This window comes from Polyodon spathula, chromosome 8, assembly GCF_017654505.1.
Source record: "Polyodon spathula isolate WHYD16114869_AA chromosome 8, ASM1765450v1, whole genome shotgun sequence".
Classification (NCBI taxonomy): domain Eukaryota; kingdom Metazoa; phylum Chordata; class Actinopteri; order Acipenseriformes; family Polyodontidae; genus Polyodon; species Polyodon spathula.
The window spans coordinates 27,568,079-27,594,417 of NC_054541.1; the positions used below are offsets into that span (position 1 = coordinate 27,568,079).

The 26,339-nt window shown below is 36.7% G+C and overlaps 1 protein-coding gene across 5 annotated transcripts in view; it reads right to left on the reverse strand.

Annotated features, from left to right (window-relative positions):
• Positions 1-26,339, reverse strand: part of LOC121319711 (ras association domain-containing protein 8-like) — a 52,478-nt gene that overhangs the window by 10,257 nt on the left and 15,882 nt on the right. The window contains exon 1 of one of the 5 annotated variants that reach the window (XM_041257415.1): positions 24,008-24,104. The exons of 2 other annotated variants lie outside the window; for them this stretch is intronic. The gene's annotated coding sequence lies outside the window, so the exon portion shown is untranslated. Of the gene's footprint in view, positions 1-7,127; positions 7,362-23,930; positions 24,105-26,339 lie in introns of those variants that run through there. 2 more of the 5 variants (XM_041257413.1, XM_041257411.1) reach the window with 2 other exon arrangements.

A 26,339-nucleotide genomic window follows, 5' to 3' on the forward strand; every position in this document is an offset into this window, starting at 1 on the left:
GGGAAGCTTATACAGCACCCTCCAGACAGGAACTTCATCAACAGGACTACCAAGGTCAGTCCTCCACTTAATGTCCACCAAGTCTTTCAACTTATTAAAATGTCTGGTCTTCACACAGATTTCATATAGTGTCTTTTTCTCAATTGTGTGGAAAGCCACCGCAGTGCCCTTCCTAAGCAACAGCAGTTTTCCAGCCGGCTCTTCCTCCTCCACTGTCATTGAAGGGGAGACCAGCACTGCAGGGAACAAGGGTTCCTGCTCTGGGGCCACGTGCTCCTCCAGAAACCTGCTCAGAAACTGGCAGAGTGCCGGATAGAGGGATGCCTGGAGATCACTCTAGGAAATGCTCTGATCTAATATTCTGTGCAGGGGTTAAAACCTGTTCATCACATGCCTTACCTTGTTTACAGAATAGCCTCAAGCAAACAATCCTTGCCAAATTCCAAACACAGCCATAAGGAATTTCATTAGCTTAGAACCTGCTGACTGTGGCACAGTTTTAGTACTAACGTCCAGCTCCCCGCTCAGCCAAACATTTTTATACATGTTAAACAGTGCTGTTAACCACTGACTGTTGTTCTTACTGTATACTCAATAGAACAGTTTCTCCTTGTATGTATTGTTTAGATGTACACTTAAATTATAACAAGAACACAAATAAAACCGATATCTCTTTGGATGGTAGTGGGACACCATCTCCCTGCCGGTTGCCGTTTAGCCCTCCAGTACACCATCTTCCTTGGAATAACAGACTGGCTGTGCATTTGTCAGCGGGCAGCTCCCAGTGAGAAGAACATGTGCAGACACACTCAGGACTGCATTTCATCACATGGCATCACAACAAATTATTTGCATACCTTCATTCTGATGTTATTCCACAGACAGCTTGGAACATTTCAGTGAGCAATAGACGACACATCATGGACATTCATGGAGTACTGTAGCAGTTTCACAATTGAGGCTAGCCAGGGTGAAATAACCACAGCACTCCAAGAGCTTGTATCGGTTATTAAATACATTTTTGTTTGGGGGATCTGTATATAAAAAAAGAATATCAAAATGTGGCACTGGCATATTTTAAAAGTACTAATGAAAATAATCCTACTTAATGTGTTGGCACTGACTGCTATTTTTAGCATATAAAAGAACGCACAGCATATTGAATGTGTAGCCAGTTGGTATGATGTAAATATACCTATGACCTCAGCAGATCATAATGGTTGCCATCTAAGGCTTCTGGGTTCAGTCTCTCATTAGGTCATCTGTTGCATTCCTAGATAAATAAAATGTTAGAATTGTGAAATGGCAAGGGACAGTCTTACAGTGCACCAAAAAAACCTGAATTACATCATTCAGCAACTTTTAGAAAACTGAGATCATCACGGGTAATTTGGGAAAGCCAGCAGACTCAAAAATGATGGAAGAAAACCCAGCTTTGTTTCACAGGCAGTTAGGTCTGACAGAATTGATCTTAAATTCTCATATATCATTTTCCATTGCAAAACCATTTATAAATTTGGAAAAATAATGAAAGACACATATAAACTTGGGCCACTTTTAAAATCCTTTTCTATCAGGAAAGCTCTATTACAAGAACAGACTTAATTTATATGGTTTACAACTCTAATGATGAAGATTATCTTGGACAATGAGGGGGACAGAGTAGCTATTTAAACATTAAATAATCATTTAACACCCAGAGGTTGTCTCAGAAGTTTCTTTTTATTATTTTACTATCTATCATATATGCTTGTATAAAATTAAGATATCTATCCCCAATGTGGAGTACATAACATCCCGGCCATAAAACTGATAAGACAGGATCCTCATTTGTTGCACTCTGGTATCTATTACTCCCGTCAACAAGAGGATGGCACACTTTGAGAGCCGATACTGCTCATCAGTCCTCAGTCTTTTCATCATTACAGCGCTGAGGTCATGCTGTTGTGAGACACGCACTAGTTTCAATATAATTAATTCAAGCTCCTCTTCTAAGTTCACCTGATCAGCTATTATGCTTCGTTTCATTTTCCCCACTGTAATGCCTTTATAAGCACAGTACCAGAATTCATTTTTTTTAAAATGTGTTTGTCTGTAATGATGCAAAACAAATGGTTCAATAAATATCTGGAAAAGCTTTGCATCAGGCAATCAGCCTTCAGTGGGAAGTTCAATATAAAGCAGAGCCAGTTCCAGCTGCCCGTGCCAGGTTGCCCTCCTTTTCTGAGGGCTGTATCTCGTGGTGCGCTAAATCTGTCTTGAGTTCTTTTATTATCCACCGTTGCCAGGCACTGAAGTACTGATGGTATTCAAGCACGGTGCACTTGGATGCAAGATTATTTACCTTGAATACCTCCAGTCTAATGTCTGAAATTCCTTTCCCAAGCCTGTGCATATTCTCAGGGCAAGCACAGAGATTCAGAACACAAGGGTTGACATGGATAGTGTCTGCCCTTCATTATTAAACCTACTTACAGCTACCAGGTTAACTAGAGTCAAAACTCCTGTTTGAAATCACTGGCAATACACATTGTTATGGAATGTTACCTGGTGATGTGGAACAGATGAAGCTAAAGTGTGTGTTACTGTTAGGTTCATTTTACATGTAAAGTCAAACCTCCTGGGACCTGGAGAAATGTTCATTATATCAGGTTGTTCACTATAATAGGGTTAGGCCATTCGCTGTATCAGAATGACGAAGAAATGACCAAATTGACTTGAACATCTTTATGCAGTACTTATTTCAAAGACAGCTTCATACTGATCAACATTTGAAACTGTAAAAAAAAAAAAAAAAAAAGATAAATGAAAAAAAACTTAATGCTAAATACAGTAATTATGTGCCCTTTCTCTTGAAAAACATATCCAGTGTAGATTGCTTCATATGTTTCGTACTTTTCTCAATGCACGCCGCTTCAATCTTGTTACGTCCTCACGCATGTTGCCATGGTTGCAGTTTGTGTGAAGATGGCAATGGTTGCATACATCGCACATGATTTGCACTACAATAGTTTATCAATGAATCAGCCTTATTTTCGAATTAGCCTACCAAAGTCTTTGTTCTCAATGAGAGAATAAAACGTTCACGCTGGAGAAAGTTCAGTGTCAGTCACTACTGAGATCATTTTACCCGGGTAGATTTTGTAAAAGCGAGTGTCCTAATACACATTCTGAAAACACCTATTTTTGCATTTAAGTCACAAACCAAGTTGTATAAAAGTTGTAAAAACCCATTGCATAAGAGGACAAAAGGGAACATTTAGGGGATTACATGCAGTTCAGGATTTACTCCTAACTATGTATTTTTTTTTGTTTTTGTTTTTGCTTAAATGTTAAATTCCCAAAACTAATTAACTAGTTTTGTTATTCCACTGATGAACAGCAAAAAATACTTTTGAATGCAACTATATCTGGGCATGTAGTTTTTGTTAGGAAATGTACTAACCAACTGTGGGACCTCCCAGAGACAGGTGTATAACCTGAAATCATGTGAAACGCCTTAATTACACACATGTGCACTCCATTCAACTAATTATGTGACTTCTAAAGACAATTGGTTGCACCAGAGCTTATTTAGGTGTGTCATTCACAGAGCAAAGGGGGTGAATACTTATGCAATCAATTATTTTCTGTTTTATATTTGTAATTTGTAATTTGTAATTAATTTTGAACAATTTGTAGATTTCATTTTTCACTTTGACATTATGGACTAATTAAATCCATTTTGATTCCATATTGTAACACAATAAAATGTGAAAAGTCCAAGGGGGGTGAATACTTTTGAGCCACATGTGGTGTATAATACATATATATAGATATAATATATATAATATATATTATAATCTATATAATATATTATATATATGATATATAGATATATATAGACATATATATCTATATAGATCTCTGTATTGCCTGAAACATCATACCCAAAGCCTTTAACAATAACCATATTCTTGCACTTCATTTTTTACAGATTTCTAGAATTTTTTTCTTTTGCCAAAGTAAACAATGTAAAGATACTCTGGACATGATTTTTCCAGAGCAATCAGATAACTTCAGACAGACTGACACTTCTCTGTTCTGATTTACTGACTCCATGTTCCCTTAAATCACATTCTAGCTGTTGTTCAGTGCGGTATTTCACAAGTTCACTTGAAGTTAAATTTGCAGACACATGTTGGCTTGTTTCGGAAAAAATTCTGGTTTACTACAGAATTTTATATCTAGCACTATTGCTAAAAACCAACGGGACATAATTGGAGCTTACAAGGCATGGTTAATATGATTTAAAAGAGTTAAAACAGACCACTGACCCCCCCAAAAAAAGAAAGTGGAAAACAACTCTTGGGTTTCTCCTTAGCCACTGTGCTACACTCCCAAGAGCAAAAAAAACAGTCACCAGTGCATGCAAACGTAAGTTATCTTGTCTTAGAAGTAAGTGGCTGAACCCTTACAAAAGTTAACCATAGTTAAAGCATGGCAAAGTGTAATAAAGCATAGTAAAGAATAGCGGGGTATGAAAACACATATTAATAAACATGGCGAAGCAGGGTATACTATGGTAAATGCATAGCATAACCATGGGTCAGCCCAAAACTGCAAAAATACTGTGGGAAACTTTTAGAAGGGAAAAGGGCTCTGAATTGACCATCCTCAAATCAAATGGGCATAAAATCTGCACTTTAAACATCTTAAACTCCAGAAGGTCAAACTTTTCTCAAAATGTATTGCACTGATGGGTTCACATACAGTACTACATTCATTAACCACAGTGTATTTGAAGTGCCACTTTAAGGGGTAGTAAACGTTTCAAAATGATTGTTTTTAGCAGGGTTATTCATGAAGAAATGGGATGTTAACTGTGCTTTTACCCTGCAGCACAAAGACAGGGCAGATGTCTTTGCCAGCGACCTCCAACATCTCAAAAGCATATCGCTGGTTAATGTATTGGACTGATAATGTGTCATTGTGTTCTAATGATACCGTGTTGAAGCAACCTGTCAGGAGTTATTTTCTAGAGCTTACAGAGCTGCCCCACTGTCTAAACCTTGAACTGGATGAAGAGAGGGTTACCTCAAAGAAAGGAAACCTCAGTAATATCAAGAAATATAGAAACTTCAAGAGCTCAGGATTTGCAAGGGGTCTGGAGTTTTAACTGAGAGAATGAACTGTGCAAGATGATATCACTGCACATCTGAATCACAGAAGTTTACCCAGGGGTTATATTGTTTCCATGTGTGAGCTGCACAATGTGGGCCGATTGGAGCTCTGCTGACAACCAGCAATATAATACCAAGCTGCAGAATCCTAAACAAATAGACCTAGTGCCCTAATCCACTGCCAGCCACACAATGGCTGCTGCACACTGTCAAAACACACTGCAAGAATAACAGGCAGAGGAAATCTGCAGATAAAAGATAAATTATAGTCTCGGCTGAAATGTTACTGTATGTTTATTTAATTTTTTTTTTAAATCAAAGCTTTAAAAGAACACCACTATCAGCCATATAACTCACTAAAAATAAATACATTAAATAAATAAAAATAATACTTGACTACACAAACAATGCTATTTTTCACTGAACCACCTAAATCTGCTCCAACTTGTTGCCATAACCACATACTAAAGGGCTTTGCAATTGTTATATGTTTATTTGTTACAACTGGATTCTTAGGTAGTTATCATATTTGCCTAAGAACAGAAAGAAAAGACATACAAGTATTGGATGAACTGTATACATTTGTAATTGGTTGCCTTTCTAGATAAGCTCTTGAATGTGTCTTTTTGTTTCTAGTGTGGTGTGAGAAGCAAACCAACAGGAACTCCACTACAGAGTATTCCACTTAAATCAAAATATTATCAATGAACAAAGATACATCAATTGATTGGAAAAGAATAGCAAAAGCAGAACAGAATCCCAGTACATTTTATTATAATCAAATTGTTGGTTTTAGTGGTTGAAGTGAAAGATAAAAATTGCGAGGATTAACAGGGGAAAACATTACCTCAAGTGTTAAGAGGGAAAAGTAAAAAAAAAAAAAAAGTGTCAAAACAAAAGGAGGACATACTGTATTAATGCATATTTATATAACGGACCTCCCTCCAGGCAGTGACTAATAAAACCAACCACCCACTTTAGGATAGAACAAACCGGACAAACCTCTCATAAAAAGTAGTTCAATACAAATAGTAATAATAACAGTTAATATAAAAAGACATGTTTATAAATGTACATCAGCTACATTCATGTCTTAACATATATAAAACTAACAAAAAGTATATTAACAGCTCGTGTGTTCCTGCATACAGCCAATACTGCTTTTAATCCTGTTTTTTGCATATGGAATTATTTTAGACAACAGAAATACTTCAAACTCTACAATTAATTTTTCCCCATGATCAGAATGCTTAAAAAACTACAATTTCCATGTGTTTACACTCAACAAATAAAAAGGTATTACATGTGTACTGTGTGTACATATATATATATATATATATATATATATATATATATATATATATATATATATATATATATATATATATATATATATACACACACACTCACACTTTAACCTTCATTTACTTTACTTTCATTACAAAACTTCCTAAACTAATTCATTTATAACAAAAATCACTTTCAAGTTAACAATACACTTGCAATAGCATAAAAAAATATTAAAATGCCTATATGGTCTTTGTAAATAAAATTTGTTTTATTAAGTCTGCAGAGCTAGTGAGAAACTGTGCAGTAAAATAAAAAATGCTATTAATCTCCTTTCTGAGAAGACATAAGCCAAGCCTACAACATCATGTATGTTAATATAGGTTGCCCGTTATATATATACCCATAGGTTCTTTACATGGAGTATAACTTTACACACACACACACACACACACACACAAAAATTATGTATAACCTTCCATAAACTAACAGTTTAAAACATGCATTATACAATAACTTCTAAATCTTTCAAAATGAAATATTATACTGTACCCTCTACAGCACTGTTAATTCCACCAAGTTTTACAGTAAGCTAAAACCGTACATAGTTGTCTATCACATAACATAAAATTTACTTACAGATATCTACATTCGTTAGACACAAACACCTTACAGTACCTTTATTAGCTCTCAAATTCTCCCAGCTTCCAGCACAGACACACACAGCCCCTACTACTACTCCTCTGAACAATACATGACCAAAGAGCTCCTATTTCTCCAAGAAGACCCTCCTTCTCCTAACTAGTAAGCAACTGCCCAGCCCACAACTAACTCAGTCACACTGTTGGATGCCACTAGCATTTATTAAATGGGATTTAATGTAACCTCAGACCATTTCCTGAAAGTGCTGCACTTAACAATCCTCTGTATTGAAACATTCCATTGTCTGGTTTTTGTGCCTTGCTGTGAAGTGTTCTCACTTATTCAACCTGCCATATCTAAAAGTAATCTGTCCTTCATGCTGCAGCAAGCATGTTGGGCTAGTATTCAGATATTCTGAAAGGTTTTCTTAGGAACAGGGAGAAAAAAAAAATGATAATAAAATGTACATTTGACCATCGGAAACTAAATCTGGTATGTCCAACAACAACCATGTTCAATTAAGTACAATAGGATCTATGGGTGTCGTTGCAGCATCACAAAAAGAGAAGAACGACTTGAGACACAAGCGTCCTGAATATTTTAATTTATTAACTGTTGTTAAAAGTCAAAAGTGTACACACCCCAAATATCCATACATTGGGCAATGTAAACTTTTGATAACTTTTTTGCTTTGTTAAACAGCTGCAGACACCGGTGGACATCAAAGAAACAAAATTGTAATATTTGATTGTAAAATTGTAATTATTTGAAAAAATGCCATCAAAAATAATTATACAAAAACTGTCCTGGATTGTGTTATTCCTAGTTATTTTATTGTAAACCACTTAGTTATTGGTTTAGTTTCAAACACGCTTTAACACACCGTCTTTTTCTTGTTTGTTTTTATTGATTGTTAATTTAAAATAAATATCTTGATTGTACCAGTGATTAGCTTAAAACAAGAGTTATTTTATTTTTTATTTTTTTTCTGACTGGTGTGAACTGGGGAGCGCAAGAAAGCAGAGCTGTCATAGCATTGTTGGGCTAAACTCAAATAAAGAGTGCACTGTAAGTGGAAACACAAAATACATACATATACCGAGAAATAGAGGCAGGTCTGGCGAATGATCTGTGCAACCCCCTCTCTGCACTTTTGGATTGTAATCTGGTACACAATTGTGTTTTACATGTTATGTTCTAAGTTTTAAATAAAGATTATTTTAATTTATGGTCCCTGTTATTTCTTTTTTTAAAAAAGGATCAATTTTTTTTTTTTTTTTTTTTTTTACAAACAATTTAGATAATGTGCTTAAATAACAGACTGTTATTAATTCATTTGCAGTAGTAGTATTTGTAACAAGGCTAATTTGAAAAAAAAAATAAAATGTGTTAACAGCAATTGTACACAGTAAATAATAATAAATAATCTATTTTTATATAACGCCTTTCATAGTGGATCGCCATCACAAAGCGCTTTACCAGACATGAGACTAGGGTGTGTGAACTGTGCAGAGTTACTTACAACAACATCTCAACCAAAAGACAGCACAAGGAGGTTAAGTGACTTGCTCAGAGTCACACAATGAGTCAGTGGCTGAACTGGGATTTGAACCAGGGAGCTCCTGGTTATAGGCCTGTTTCCTTTAACCACTGTACCACACAGGGTCCTGTGGCTGCTTAGCCTATTTTAACTAAAAATAAAGGACCTATGCATCATAAGATTAAGTATATATACACAAGGTGAGAATATTGGTTTAGAAACAGAAGAGGTCTTTTTAAAACAAAAGGGTTTTTATTATTACAGTAATAAACATCAAATTTACTTATCTTACTCAAAGTGAAATCCTTCACATAACAAATGGGTCAGGAGTCGCTATGTTGTGTAGAAAACTGTCCAAACGAATAACCATTTCCTGTAGACTGCAAGATAAGTATATACATTTTTAAGAGGAGTCCCTATAATATGAACACGACACTATTGTTTGTTTGCAATGCCACTCTGCCTCTTTGGTCTTTGTGGTTTAGGGAGAGGAAAACTCGTCATCCCTTTAGATAGTAATGTTCGGGCAAAAAAGAAATCTGCATCTATTCTGTGCCGAGCGGAGAGCACAAGGTGCCAACAGTTAATGCAGATGTGATAAATGTTTATCGGCAATGAATTCAGTATTCTGAAATGCATCACCACACTGCCATGACTGAAACAATCAACAGCTGTGTAACGTGCTTTTCTCAATTCATCCCAAATATTACTATAGCCTGAAGGTTTCATTTGAACCAACACTGGATATTTTACAGCCATACCCTTCTACAGGGAATGAAGTAATTTGACATTCCTTCACAGCGTTTATTGGCATAATGATGAACACTATACATTTAAGAATTTACCAGCAAGAAATATCAAGTGCCGGTAGCAGCTGTTCAGTAAAAGGAATTCACATCCATAAAATATAAAAGGGCACACATTTTTTCAAGGTACTCTGATATACAAAATTGAAAACTTCTTTGAAAAATTATCAAATTACCAAAAGTAATTTGCAGTACTACAGTCAGCACTCCTTTATCATGTCAGTCACGTTTTACCACCCTTGTATATAATAATAACCATATAATTATTTTATATATATATATACTATATTTATAGATAATATATTATATATATATCGTTAATGTATATAATGTGCGTGGTGGCCATCGTTCGACAAGGCAGTAACTTCCTTGGGTCAGGGTAACGCAGGTACATGATTTCTCCCCTGTGGTCCACGATAGTGTTAAAGGGACTAGGAGCTCTTAAAATAAACAAATCCCCTGGGCCGGATGAGATCCTCCCAGTAGTACTCAAAGAAATGAAAGAAGTTATTTACAAACCGCTAACCAAGATCATGCAGCAGTCTCTTGACACAGGGGTGGTACCGACAGACTGGAAAATTGCAAACGTAATACCGATCCACAAAAAGGGAAATTTATTATATATATATATATATATATATATATATATATATATATATATATATATATATATATATATATATATATAGCACACACGCACACACACACACACTGAGTGTACAAAACATTAGGAACACCTGCGCTTTCCATGAAATAGACTAAAGAGGTGAATCCAGGTGAAAGCTATGATCCCTTGTTGATGTAACCTGTTAAATCCACTTCAATCAGTGTAGATGAAGGGGAGACAGGTTAAAGAAGGATTTTTAAGCCTTGACACAATTGAGACATGGATTGTGTAGGTGTGCCATTCAGAGGGTAAATGGGCAAGACAAAAGATTTAAGTGCCTTTGAACGGGGTATGGTAGTAGGTGCCAGCCGTGCCAGTTTGAGTGTGTCAAGAACTGCAACGCTGCTGGGTTTTTCACTGTCAGCAGTTTCCCATGTGTATCAAAGATGGTCCACCACCCAAAGGACATACAGCCAATGGCAGGGCAGTGGTCGAAAACAGCTAATTGATGAAAGAGACCAAAGGAGGCTGACACGAATTGTGCAGAGCAACTGACGGGCTACAGTTAGTAAACTGACAGTCCAGTACAACATTGGTGCCGAAAGACCCATAAAAGAATGCACAACTCGTCGTACCTTGACATGAATGGGGTATGGCAGCTGACAACCTAACAGAGTTCCACTTCTTTCAGCAAAACACAAGAAACTGTGGTTGCAGAGGGCTAAGGAACAAACACACTGGACACTGGTCTGATGAATCCCGGATCCTGCTGTTTCACGCTGATGGGAGGACTAGGTTATGGAGAAAACCACATGAGTACATGCATCCATTATGCCATATATCAACATTGCAGGCTGGTGGTGGTGGAGTGATGGTGTGGGCTGTGTTTTCATGGCACACATTGGGCCTCTTGATAAAAGTGAAGCAACGTTTGAATGCAACAGGATATCTGAACATCATTGCCAATCAGGTGCATACCTTCATGGCAGCAGTGTATCCATCTGTTAATGGATTTTTTTAGCAGGATAATTCCCCATGCCACAAGGCTAGGACTGTCCAGGAATGGTTCCACAAACATGACAGTGAATTCAGCTTACTGCAATGGCCTGCCCAGTCACCAGGTCTCAATCCAATTGAGCATCTGTGGGATGAGATGGAACGAGCTATTCGAAGTAGAGATCCACTACCAGCCAACTTGACAACTGTGAGAAGCATTGGAGTCAACATGGGCCAGCATCCCTGTGGAACGCTTTCGACACCTTGTAGAGTCCATGCCCCAACGAATTGAGGCTGTTCTGAGGGCAAAAGGGGGTGCAACTCAATATTAGGAAGGTGTTCCTAATGTTTTTTACACAAAAATGGGGATTGTAACAAATTAATGCATTAACAAATAAATGCATTTACTCGTCACACGTGATTTCCGACACAAAGCCAACTCTTCAATCTTACAATGTCCTTTTTTTTTTTTTTTTTTTTTTTTTTTAAGTCGCATGCCAATCAGCCTGTCTATATTGTGCAGTTATACAGCGCTTCATTCAATTTCCCATGATGAAAATGCAGCAAAAACAAAGAAAAATGAGACAAGCTACAGTAATTTAAACAAGTGAATCATTAATCATTTTAGATACTGTGATGCATTAAAAAAATAAAATTAAATCTGATCTTTAGTTGCTTTTGTGCATTTTCATTTACAAGTGAACTATGACCTTAGGGCCTTATCGAGCACTATATTATGCAATTTTGAATACTGGCTTGGATACAATATCCATTCTGGAAACTGGTGTTAAATCTTTTGCTAAACTATTGCCTTTTATGTTTTACGCAGTTCTGTGCTTGGGTAACATTTAGATTTAATTCTGCTGTTGGGTTGTTAATGGGGAATTCTCCATAATGCTACAATATGTAACAGATTCAAAAGTATTGTAACACTGAGCTGCAGGGTTTAGGATATAATAAGACAACAGTTGCTGTTCAAAGCAGTAGGACACTGCTGTATTTATTATGGGTTTTGTTTTAAGCTTTTAGGTGAACAATGGCTCTCATTCCTCTCCTCTCTCGCACACTCAACCTCTTGTCTCAGCTATCTCTCAATTCCTCCGCCGTCAGGTCCCGCAGTCTCAACTCAGTCACAGAAGCACTAAAACACAGCGAATGCTAACAAATCTCAAGAACCCCCCCCCCCCCAGTACATACTGTATTACAGTCCATGTGTCGTCTCTTTTGGCAAGTGATATTTTCAGAATCATATCGTTCTGAATTTAAATACTTATGTTGAAAATATTACTGTACCAACAAAACCAACTACAATACATCTAAATGGAAGTCTACATATTTCAAAACACAGTCCTTTCAGCAATTTATTTTTGTTTCCCTGAAAATACGGGCCAAAACGTAATTAACCAGATATGCATCACACTAGTTTAACTGTCAATGAAGTCAAAATGTTATAGGGTTGGATATGCAAGTGCTGATTGTACATTACTGTAGAATTACCACTCTTGCCTAAGTCTCTCCAACAGTGTTACAGACAGTAAAAATGTACACTCCTTCCTTTTGAAAAGTCATGCAATATTCACAAATATTTTTTTAATTATATCCTTTTGCAGAGAGGGAATACTACACAAAATCATATTCATAGCGCTGCTTGAGCTGCTACCATATATTCTTAATATTATAGCAGTAGTATTATTGTTTGCTTTTAGGCTAATGAAACATTTTTTTGTTCCTTTAACTATTTCTGTACTTTTGTTTTGGTTATTGTCCGCAGGAATGACATGTGTGAACAGATCTTCTCCGCTTGTAGCGGGGCAGACCAGTTCTATTCCTCAGCGTCTGTTCCCCAGTGTTTCTCACTTAAATTATCTACACATCTCCTCTCTGTCAGTCTCCTTCCACACTGGAAAGCAGCTAGTGCCACTGTCTTCCTCTCAATCTGACAAAAGCTTGTAAACCTTGGCTTTTAACCAGCAAATTCTTATTGCCACATTCTGACCTCTTGTCGCAGGTGGGTCTTGCAATGACACTCCATGCCACTGTATCGCCTAACGTCAATACCAAATGGCTTTCCCACCCCAATTTTACCAACAACCTATAAAAAAAGGTCATAATTGTACTTTTTGCACTTTGATCATGTGCATCTAGTCACTGGACACGGTTTCAGTGACACACAGGTATGCTTTCTGACCCTTGTGATCCTTTGAAGTGAGCACACTCTAAATTTGTGAAGGTCAAAAGCTGAGAATGAATGATTAACCTCACAGAGAGAAGACCTGAAAAGGCCTGTATGAAATGTACTGTGTGAATAGGACAGATATTAGAAGACTCAGTCTTTCAATCCCATGTTGCAAATCCTTGGTGTAAATTGTGTGATTAATTGCTACTCTGCTATTAAACATACAGAATACGGTGGGAGCTGATCTTCCAGTTTCCATAAACTGAATTCTCTGCCCAGCACAAAGTAAATGCTTTCATCCCCTGGACAATAAGGAAACAGTAGCTTGCTGCCAGATAGTGTGTAATAGGCAAATCACTCCATGAGCCATGATATTCAAAACAAACTGCAAGACAATGAAAAGCGCTAGTGGAGTTTGTCGAGCTCCTGAAAGAGAAAACACAAACCTTCAGCAAGGAGCTATTTGCATACTTAATAGAAACATGTGCTACAAGTTTCACACATTTTTGTGTAAATGGCCGGCCTTTCAGATGACAGACTTTTGTTAATAAAACAGCAGCTCACAGTTGCAAGTCAGTTTCAGTCACAAGACAGCAGATCTGACCAGCTTTGCTAGAGGGCTAATAATAAGTGCTTATTTGTCAGGTACACCTGTTTCTAAGACTGCATAGATTATTGAGAAAAGTTATGACTATGGGTAGTTCTGGAGAACGCACTTCAATGCAGATTTCTATACAGAAATTAGGAGGTGGAAATTAAGGAATAGTCAAGAATATTAACACAAATCAGTGCTGTCCTGGTGGCTAAGTGGAAGTCTCTATATAACTTTTTATCTAATCAAATTAAAAAGAGTAAGTAGTGGGGTTCCAAAAATAATATCGTTACATGTCCCTGCATCTGTTTAAATAATGTACCTGTAATGTTTCTTTCCATTGTAAACATCTTGACAACTTTTTACACTTCTAACTTGTCTGTTTCAAAGCAATTTTCAAAATGGCCACTCTACTGCACTGACAGTGTAAGGATTATTGCCCACATTGTCAAACAGGTAACACAGCAATAACGATCCATGATGTCGTATGGAACAGACAAGCCAGAGCACTTGCGTGTTTTTTTTTATTTTTATTTTTTTCCTTAAAAATCGGGCTTACTGCAGGGATTTACAGCACACATCTCAAACCCCAATGCACTAGAGCGGCCATTTTGAATGAGCCCTGAAACAGATTTAAGTTAGAAGTGTAAAAAGTTGTCAGGATGTTAACAATGAAAATAAAAATTACAGATACATTATTTAAACAGTGCTAGCAACACGTGGGGACGTGTAATGCTATTGGTTTTGGAACTACATAGTCAGTAAAGTTGCATAGTGAAATGGAAAAGTGAAATTCAAGATCCTAGCTTGTAGTGTGCATTTATAACAGTTTAAAAAAGGACTGATTTTTTTTTTTTTAAGTTTGGCTTGTGAGATAAACAATGTTGATGCTAAAAAACAGATGAAAATAGAGCACTATATTTGAAAGAAACTGATATAAAATCTTACAAATAACATGACAAGATTAGACTGGAATCTTTAATACCAAACCACACTCCTCTCCAGAGAATTTCATAAAACAGTAACATTAACTCATTTTGCAAGAGAAGAAACAAATCTACATTATGCAACAGAAGTTGATCAATAACCAACACACAGCAAAAAAATAAGCTGTGCACTTGTAACAATACTCCTAAAGCTTTCAGCTGAATTCAGAATAACATCCTGACAGCGTATATCAAGATGATGAAATTAGTGTACAAGGCAGACACATTCAGTTGAGGCATATGCTATTTATAACTCTCCCAGTTAATCTCTCTATCTGTGTTCTGTTCTGACCAGGGTGGAGCGGGGCACTGAGCCTTCAAGGGAATAGGAAGGAGGTATGTTAACTGTCATATCCCACAGGATCTAATTATTATTGAGAGCTACAGCACGTCAGACCTGATGCGTTCCACCACAAATAGTTTTTCATGGCATTGAATACACTGATGCAAACAGTGTCACTGCGACCGCATTACAGAACTAAAATATGTTGACCGTTCTTTGGCACGCTGACGGCACAGCACTTCACAAATGACGAGTCATGACTGGGCTGGAAATAAAAAAGAAAAGTGCCAGTTGAAAGCCTGTGCCAATCTAGCACTGCACTTCATTGCCTCTGTGTGTAATGAAAAAATAAGCACCTTTAATGTTCTTACCTTATACTTTACCTAACCAGCAACACACAAAAGGTTACTTTTACTACATTTGTTACTGCACAAGCACTGCCTGGTAGTTGATAAACTACCCTAAATAAACACATTAACTATGAACATCAACCTTTAATAAATGCCAAGAACTTGAGGCCTTTATGACCAGAGTTGCCATAGGCCAAGAAAAGGCCATATATTTCATTTTAGCAGCTTTTAAGTAGGAATTCTTTATTTTTTTCAAAGATCGCTACTTAATGGGCAACGTTTATTTTTCAGTTCATTTACTAGGCTACAGGATGACCTTCCCACCTTATTCTTACTTCTGGGATATTTTTCTACTTTAATTCAGTGTTGCATATACAGGGCTACTTATTTTCCACGATCGCGGAATTGTGGAATTAGGCATTCAGAACGGAATTAGGCATTTTGGTAATAGAATTTTACAGTGTCGCCTTTCTCCTCGCAACTCGTTTTCTGGGTTTTTGTTTTGTTTTGCACTGCACCCAGCCAAGTTGAGTTAATTCATCATGTGATTTCACTCAAGAGTCTTTGATAAAACACAACATGACAGCTGCACCAACGAAGAAAAAAAAAGCAATATTTCAGCAAAAGACAGAGCTAAAACATTTTCTGATTATCTGCAGGAGGACCGTGGGATACTATTCTGCTGTCATTTGATTGATCGTGTACGAGTCAATACCATTTAAAGATACTACTGCAAGTCGTAAAAATGTCTAGAACAAGAAAGCAAAAAAGACGACAACAAAAAATGGCAAAGCACTGCATTCTTCTATGCTGAGAAAATGGCACCTAAAAAGGTACTGTGCTCAAGGAGGGGCTTTCCTAAAGTAAGTTAAAATAACTGGCATTTAATTATTGTTTAGTTTATTTCTTTCCACTCTACCTGCATTTAATAAAAGCTATAAATTAGCAAAGTTAAACCACAAGCATTTCTCAATTAAATTATATTATCCTACAACGAAGAAACAAGCTCAAAGCTATGTTTCTAGCTATATATTCCTTAAAGGAAATTCATCACTTTACTGTGTGAAGGATATAAATCACTACACTACACACTGTTTCATAAAGACATGCTGTCTGGAGACACATATCTTATTACATTTTGCAAACAAGACTGAATCAGCAAAGAAACAATTGGGAAGATTAATTATGTGTTTATATTAAAAGGGGTGCTACTTAACTTACAAATCGGGGAACACACAGCAGTGAAACCGTGTAGCAACTAGTCAGTCAAAACGCCTTTTTTATACTTTATCCTTGTTCTTATAATACATGTTGGTGGAATACTGTAATGTATCACACAAAAGGTCCTGGGATTTTGTTTTCCTAACTGTTGTAATATAATCTAAGTTTTCCTGCTTATTTTAAAGTCAGCAATGAGACAAGTGATGTTTATAAAGATTATGACATGCAAGTGTCTTCAGGTGCTTTACTTACTATTACAGCAACAAGAGTCAGATTGAAAATCTTGGCTTTAACTAAAAAAAAAAAATGGTGGTAATATGTATTCATTTATTTAATATCAACACTATATTTATGTTCAAAATGACATTTTTAAATTATCAGCAAATTGATTAAAAAAAATAATAAAAAAACGTGGGAAAATGGAATTGGTCATTTTAGAAAAGTTGAATTTGCTGTTCCCCCAGAATGGAAAATCAGCAGCTCTACAAATAGGGCTTTGATAACATTTTACAAATTAAGGAATATTCAAGTACTTGTCTGAATCTTGAACCAATATCCAAATATAGAGTTCTCTACCTATAGGAGAGCAAGTTTGCATTACAAAGTAACTTATGAAAAGATTCTAAATAAATAAAAACAGAAAAAGACACTGTTGAGCCAATAAAATGGTCCAAACTGGTATGTATTATTATTTATTTAGCAGATGCCTTTAACCAGGGCGACAGAGACTAGGGAATGTGAACTATGCATCAGCTACTGAGTCACTTACAACAACGTCTCACCCGAAAGACGGAGCACAAGGAGGTTAAGTGACTTGTTCAGGGTCACACAGCGAGTCAGTGAGCCGGGATCTGAACCGTGGACCTCCTGGTTACAAGTCCTTTTCTTTAACCACTGGACCACACAGCTGTCATAGCTGTAAAGCTGTATAGCTGTCAAAGGTTGGATTATTGACCTTTGGGTATGAAAAATATAGCAGTTATCTTACTTAGCTAATGTAACCTGTTAACTCCTATGTTTATGAACATCTGCTTAACATGGTGTTCTCTCTTTCACACAATCAAAACAAAGAACAGTTTGCCACTGTACTAAAGCCTGCAGAAGAGATAGGCTTTGTTAACAAATATCAACTGCACACAAGCAAAAGTATCAGATCATACAAGGAAATAATTTGATTAGTATTATGAAAGATCGGTTTCTCCTTTACATGCTTGTCAGGCATGATATAATTTAATGAAGGTGATAGAGATTATCAGACACCCCAAGCTGCAACACTCCATCAGTCTTCATCAGCAATTACTGCAGTCATGAGGCAAGACCCACACAAGCGTTACCAATGAGAAGCATCCTCTTCAGGCATGTACTTTTCATCATGCAACCCAGGAATTCTCCAGCTGCCAACTCTAAAGAAACGTTAACACACAGGGATGGCAACAACAACAGTGCACACTATCAAATTGCAAATCACAGTCCACCTTTAACAGTGCATACTTGTCTCCAATACTGCAATATCCACAACTGAGAAACAGCATGCATAAAACTATTCAAGCACCTTACCTTGATGACACGCTTAGTCATTAAACTGTGAACAATGTTGCTATGATTTCAGCTAATGGGTTACATTAAATGCTTCATATGGTGATGCAGTACCAGCACTTTACATAAGTGACACTCCATGAAAATAGTCAATCTGTCCTTACAAACACCATTTTTACACATCACAAAGCCATCATAAAACTGAGCACAATTGGCATATTGGCACTTTCTTCTGCAGAGGACCAGGACAGCATTAGAGGTGGTGTTCTAGTCCCAACGAAAGAGCTTAACAGGGGACAGCAGAAGAGCTTTATGGGGGACAGAAAAAAAGGGGTAAAAAAACTGCACCATGCCCCAAAACCTAAAAAAAAAGATTAAGTAAATAAAAATTATCTACTAGAACTAAAATGTTCCAAGCTTCATTTGACTAGCATTCTGGAAAACAACATTTTAAATCAATTAAATCTCTAAAACCTTGCTGTTTCCATGCCAAATCCCTGGATGGAAACCAAACAGTGGGAGATGACAGAACTGGAAGTGCCTGCTGGCTGGATGACCAATGTCCACCACTTTTAATAATCTGACACAAGAGACAGAAGGACCTAAAAAATATTATCAGGCCATAATCAATAGAAGTCAACATGATTCGAGTAACCATTTCCAGTGTTTTTTTATGTTTATTGGCTATACACTTTTTTTTTTTTTTTTTTTTTTTTTTTGTATCTGGGACGTTTTAATCTGTTAAAAACAGAAAATCAGAAGCTCTAACCATACTTCAGTTTTTACCTGTATAGTCTGTATTGCACTATTTCTGCAAAGGTCTAATTTTCAAATGAATAACTTTTATTGAGTAAATCTCAATTAATAAAGCACTAAAAGCAAGTAACTTTTTTCATATTACTTACTTAAACATCTGAGCAAGATTGCTTTAAATTTGGAAGCTGAAATGCAAAAACCAAGCAGATTTACACATTAGAAATATATAAAAGAGAGTAAATGTACCTACCAATTTTTGGAAACCAGGCCCTTTTTGTCCCCGTTTAATGCAGTGGTACATTAAAATGACTTTACTATCAGTGATTTTGTGCCTAGAATCCCTGAATAAGAAAGGCTACGCAGAGCCCTGCCAACAGACTGTACCATAGTTCTAAGGATTCTAACGCTAAACTAAGGCAGATTACTCCAGTACAGATCACTAAGCACTAACTTGGAAACATTCCACCAAAGCTAAACAGTTAGGTCATACAGCGCTAATCTGGTAAAGACTTCAAGGGCAATGTATAACTTACTTTAGGTCCAAGGGTAGCACTAGATATCAGTCAAAGTCTGAATGTTAAGCGTCCAAATACATCAAGATATTTACTTTACACATATATATGGCCACATTGGTTATTCAATATGTGAATGAAACTTGTGTTTCTCGTATATATGGATCTGAACAAACATCCACATATTAATATTAATTTCAAACAATACATTTGCACTGCTGGTATATTATATTGTCTGCAGCGCAAGGCTTTAGCTTTATTAACCTGCCAACAGGCACCATTGTAACCTCCACTGATACAGTATACTGTACCTTGCAAATACCTTGCAAATATATATATATATATATATATATATATATATATATATATATATATATATATATAGAGGGGAACAGTTGTGCCAGAAACCTATGCTCCTATGCTTTCACTGATGAAAGAGAAAACAAATGAACAAACCAAAAAATGTACCCTCCATTTCCCATTTCCTCCAAGGCCGCAAAAGAAGATAGGGATGAGGATTTGAAAGCTATGAGAATAGCACAGCGCCTCCTCAGTATTATTACACAAGGAGAATGACTGACAATTACCTCTCTCGATAGGAATTCAAGGACAGACTTCAGTATTTAGAGACCCCACCATTACCTTTCAGCTTTCCACTGGTTAAATACAAACTAAACGCAGTGACAGACTGCTATAAGTAGGCAGCAACTGCTAGCATTATTGGACACACAATATCATCACTGAAATATATCATACTGCAATTGTGAAATATTCCAGTAACATTTGTCTACTTTCTGTACAGACACAGTCATTCCAGGATAAGTAAACAAGAAAAAAGAATTGTTCAGAATGTAAATCATTAAAAAAATAATTATATATATATATATATATGGCATGTATCCTTCCCAATTATCTTCCACCAGGTAAAGAATGAGCTACCAATATCGACTCACCAGCATAAGAATAATATTTTACTTCAACCCACTGTCCCTCTTGAGTCACGATAAATTAGTTTTAACTCCTATTCATTCATTCATTCATTTTCTTCCTGGTTAGTAGTTTTTCATCTTACGCACATTTCCTTTTTTCTTGGTCTACTTTTTACTTGTTGGCTTTAAAATAAAGCCATGCTATTGTTCTCTCCAGCAATAAATTTAGGATTAAATTTAAGTAAATGTTCCTATTCCCAGTTTAAGTACCATCAATGGTACAGTGTAATGAATAAAATAGATAACTAAAAAAAAGATATTCATAATATTACATTAATCCTTGTAACAAATACCCACAGACAATTGTTACATTTATATGAGCAGTTACAGTACCAACATTAGGTATGAATAAAACACACAATCACCTACACTCGAAATACCCTCAATAACTTCTGCCTCACAGGGGATGCTTAATAATCATGTAAATTGCCGTAGCTATTTTAAAATTACACAGTGTCTGGAATACATTTGGAACAACAAATTCATGGTGCTTTTTATAGAACTGTAGCTTGCTTTGTTTTAAATAATGAGGCATTAAGAAAACACGTCCACTGCAATTTAAAGAGCAGGAGGGCATGTCAGACCTGGCAGGTTCAGACCTGTCAACTCTCCTTTATTTGCTGGGACTCTCCTATATTTTGTTCAAAACTCTAATGTTAAGCCCCTTTATGTCAGTAAACCTTTAATTTCTGCAAAAGTCATGTACAGTCTGTGATTACTTACCTACTAGGGTTTATGACCCAGGGGAGCCGTGTGGCTGGCATGCATTCAGTGCATGAGGCAATCTCACTTTGACAGGGTAAAAGGTATTCGAGCACTTAAAAGTTCACCTTCCACTAGCAGGGGGAACAGGAAGAATCTGTCCATCAAGCATGCTCTGGCAACTACAGGGTTAACATTCCAAAGGAGTCAGACTGCTAGGAGGCTGGCGGAGGGGAACATGGTTCCAATCCCAGGTAATGGGATAAGGGGTACAGTAAAGGTGTACACAAGGGGCAGCCTCTCCACCAGTCGGGACAGGGCTCCTGGGACTGGGGGGGCGACGCCATATAAATTTTCAATGGTAAAATAAACTTTCCTGTTTTCTAGGAATCAGCCAAATCAGGTACCTATTTCTTCAGAACATCGCAGAGCAATAACTTTTGGCAGCAAGAATCCTGCACCCTGCTACCGAACAGAAATCGGTTAAAAAAACTCTTTGCTACATATGTGCACTTCCAACCGGGACCTATGTGAATAATTGTCTATTTAAAAGACGCAGTACCCATTTCATTTTGACCACTATTTTTGTTGGTTTTGTTGTAAATAAAACTTTGCCATTTCATTTGAATACCTTCCACACTCAGATACTTGACCATCTACAACGGCTTCACCTCCTGTAAAACGAAACAAACTACAAAATTTTCTCACATAATCCTAAGCAATGTTGGAAAAAGGCATACTTTCTGTGAACTATGCAGGACTGATTTATTTTAACAGTGGGAGCAACAATTATATTTGTGTTAAGCATAAGAGATCAGAAACACCAAAAAAGCCAGTGATGCTCAGAAATTAAGAACATCTTTCATTGCCAAAAGAAAAACAGAGAAAGAGAAACAGAGAGAAAGTTACACATGCAGAGAACTTTACCTGTTGTGACTAGTTCAACAAATCTGCAGTAGGCATGTTTCCAGACTCACAAGCTGCAAAGTGTTCTGCAGGAAAGTCTAAAGGTCACATGAATAGTGAAAGGCATTTCTATAACAATTTCAGCATTAACATTGCTCTAGAAATTCAGAATGGTTCATAACATGTTTATATGCAGCGTGTGTTTATTTAAAATAGATGACAGTTTACCATTTGACAGTAGTATTATTGATCCTCCACACATGTGCAGTGTAATGAAGAATGTTGCAATGCAATGTTTTGTGTATTGTGTATTTTTATTTTTATTTTTTAAAGTAGGTTCCATTTTTTTTTTATAGTAGGTTCCTTTGATGAGTTCAATGCGCAGTACCAACGAAGCCTTTAGATTTGTTCTATAATGAAAGTAACAACACCAACTGTGTATGCTTTGCTGTCCTGCAAAATCAACTACAGCGGATCTGTTTACAAAGTATCGGCTGCTGCAAAAAACAGCCATCTACAACTACAGTGCAATAAGAACTACAGGGGCCAAGAGAGGACTGGATTGTGAAGCATGTCATGGTTGTTTTTCTGTTTGATAGGTTTCCTTCTTAAAAGAAGGAGCACCATACAGTTTATTCTACCAAGAAATAAAGTGGATAGTTGTATGCCTTTGTCAATTCAAGCCACTAAGATTTCAGTTTACATACGCTCCCTTATTTTGAAAACTCAATGTTGACAGGTATGCAGGTTTAAAATGCTACAATATAATTAAAATCTCTTACTGCTATCAGATTTATATTTTAATTTTATTAGATTCTGAATTTTGATTCGGTCAGCTTCAAAAAGGTCAAAGATTTTCATGTTTTGGATTATACAATTCACAATGCAACAGAACAATAAACCTTTTATCGATCACAATAAACAAGCTTTTTTACATGCATGCATTCTTCAAAATAGTTAGCACAGGGTGATGTCATTATATGATCAATGCACTTCCATTGCTGCCATAGGCTATTTAACTGCAGTTTTGTAGCAGTGATGAATGAACAGAAGCATATTCTCAGAAATAAGCAAAACATAACACTGCTTAAATGACAAAGCAAACTAAATTGCACACTATGAAACTGACGAGGCTGCTTTGTTGCAAAAGCCAATGAGTCGGCTTCACTGTGGTTGATTAAAAAGACCCATCATTTTTAATAAAAAAGCCCTCCACATAACTTACTGTACTTCCATTCATGAAATGTTTGGAACCAACTGTATGTGAAAACAATTAAATGGCTGAACACTCTTGGGAAGGAGGGAATGCAGGGAACCGCGTCATTTCATACATCATCATTAAAGATTAATCTTGCGTAAGGGCTTGAACCAGAAATGACTAATACAAGGAGTGTAATCTTTCTTCATACACCAGTGACATTACATTCTTACCACACTAGATGGGTCATGGTGGATAGTTTATCTTATTAAAAAAACATAAAATCAAAAATAAATACTTTTTTTTTTTTTTTTTTAAACTTTCCTCTGACAGAAACAGTCCACAAAGTACAGGTTAAACCTTTAGTAAACATTTGTTAGGCATCCAGTCACTGGTTCTACCCCTGGCTTGGCTCACTCTTGATTAGTAATATGTAACAGGCTGTTCATTAAATCAAAAACGACCACAAGAAAGAAAGTTTATAACTTCCATTTGGGTACCCTCTGACCTCCCAGTAAGCTTTAACAAAAACTGCTTTAGCACAGTACATAACTTGAGCAAACTAGTTCTACTTTCATGAAATATGACATTAGAAAAAAAAATACATAAAAAATTAAGCAACACTGATATCCACTGCTCAACCACAGTTTTTTTTAACCCAGTTGTGGAAAAATTACACTTACGTCAACCCTGGCTCATTCCAATTCAATGTCATCTGTACCATATTAATATAGCCATGACTAAGAAAATGCTCTCTAACCTCTGCGGCCAACGCAGCTTTAAGAACGTTTGGTCGGAGTCTGGTCTGAACAGCTCAAACAGCTGGAAACGGCAAGCTGCAGTCTGCACATGCTGTACGTTTGTTCTGGCTCAGGGTCTTGTTCTCACTGCACGCACTGCCCTTTCCAGCTTGTTCCGTCATTGCTCCCCAGTGATTTCAGTGGAAATCAGTTCAGTGTGGTCACTGCCTTACTCCCTAAACAAATTGTCTTATGCTTGAGAAGTAGCTATTTTCTTTAAAAGGCAGAGTAAGATGGTTTCCAATCCAGCGCAGACAGAAGAGTAACAAAAGCATGTATAGACACAGACTTCTTCAGAACCAAAATGTTCAATGAGAACACATCAATGGATCTGTAGGTGGGATTGAAATATTACTGTTCACAATTTAGGGTTGAAAGTTTTTCTATTCTATTTTTGAAATATGCAGTACTAGCAGTGTCACAATAAAAAACAGTTATTATTTTAAGTATTCAACATGAAATTAGTTTTACATTAAAACACATTTAAACCTAGCTAACAGAAAATATAACAGGTAGAGTTGTGTTCTGCTTTTTTGTGTTTAATTATACTGTTCATAATGAAAACCATAATGCACTCTGTACAACAGCAATTTAAACCAGACATTAAGCATTTGCTGGTCTAAAGATTACCACTTTGGAAATCACACTGGATAACATCATACCATGAACAGTATACAGTCTTTAAAAAATTATTCACGTTATAAAATGGACAGTTCTCTTTTTATGTTTGTCTACATAACCAGATCCTTTCTAAACAGCTATGAAAAACAAAACAAAGTTAAATGTTCAAAACATCATTAAAATAGTTATCTGTTGTTGGAGCAGTTACTACTTCTGACAAGCAGTGCAGAATTAAAACGCTCTGCAATGTGGACATGGATATGCGCCCTTATTTCACTCATGGAGTCACCCCAGGCTGGGGATTAACCCCATAAATACCCTGGCCTGAAAGGGCCTTTGTTTACTGTAATTGCCATCTGGTTGGTATTTTTCCAAGAAATCTTTACTGGCCAATAGTATTTGGTTATGGATAATATTACCATAAATAGGCAGTAATTGGATTTTAAACCTTTTGCTCCACCCAGACAAAGGACAATACTGTTAAATTTTACAAAACTAGTGAAACCATAAATTGAAATTCTCTGCTGTTTGCTCAGCTAGTTTATTTTTTGCCTGTATAACTTTAGGTCCCAAGCAGAAGAAACAAGAAAGCACCTCTGCTGCACAAAGCCACCTCATGTGGGCTGCAGAAGTCTTACTGCATCCACTTGACCTTCAAGTCATTATGGAAAATCACAGCACTTCAGGAAACGGTAAGTAATTGTTACAGGCTAGGTGTCCTCAGCAGAGCATGCCAGGATTCTGAATGCCAGCGACAATTTTTTAGTAGGCTTGTTTACCCTGGATGTTCTTTTCACTTCTCCCATTAATGAATCACAGACTTCAAGCAAAACACCAAGGGGGATGATGGGAAAGGCTACATGGAAGTAATCATGTTAACTGTGCCAAAAAAAAATCCACTAAGCTCATAGGCAGTAGTGCTCTAGGACAGCATTATATTGTGCAAGATATAAAAAGAACTCCCGTCCTTTGTCTTTACAGAGTGCTTTTTTAACTTAATAGACTCCAATTCCAGGGCTGCAAGTTTAATCCCTGTATGACTTACGACCATTACTTACTCTGGCAAGAACAAAGCTGCTATTTTACAGTAAAATGACTTTCAATTGTTACAAGTCAAATTGCTATCCTATACAGTATAACCCTCTTGGGCACTCCTTGAACAGACAATAACAAACTTGTACTTACTCTCAGACTCCCTGGGCCTTAATGGGCCTTCTTTAATGTGGAACATGAAATGCAGACATTATAGTGGGGAAACAGGTTTAATGTTTAACAAGCTTCCTTTAGGCTGCTTGTCTTACACTGTAACAGTTCCCCGCTCTGCGGGCTATAAAAGAGACAAGCTGAGTTAATGGCACAAACCCTGAGGCCAGTGCTAGGGCAACAGATAGAGCCATGATTGAAGTCTGATGTCTGATGCAACAATCAGATTTATAGAACCTTAGTTATGAATAAAGCAGTTTTCTTAAAAGAACTCACTCTCCACAGATTAACTGTTTTGATAAAAGGCAGGGATGCAAGCTCAGGCTTGCTCGAAATACACAGTGAAGCTACAAGCTATGCAGTATGTTATGGGAACCCTGACTGTCTTCTTCCATGGCTGATCACCTGCAGTGCACATGTTTGTACAGGCTTACACTGCTGTCTACAGCCTAGGACACACATGAGCGG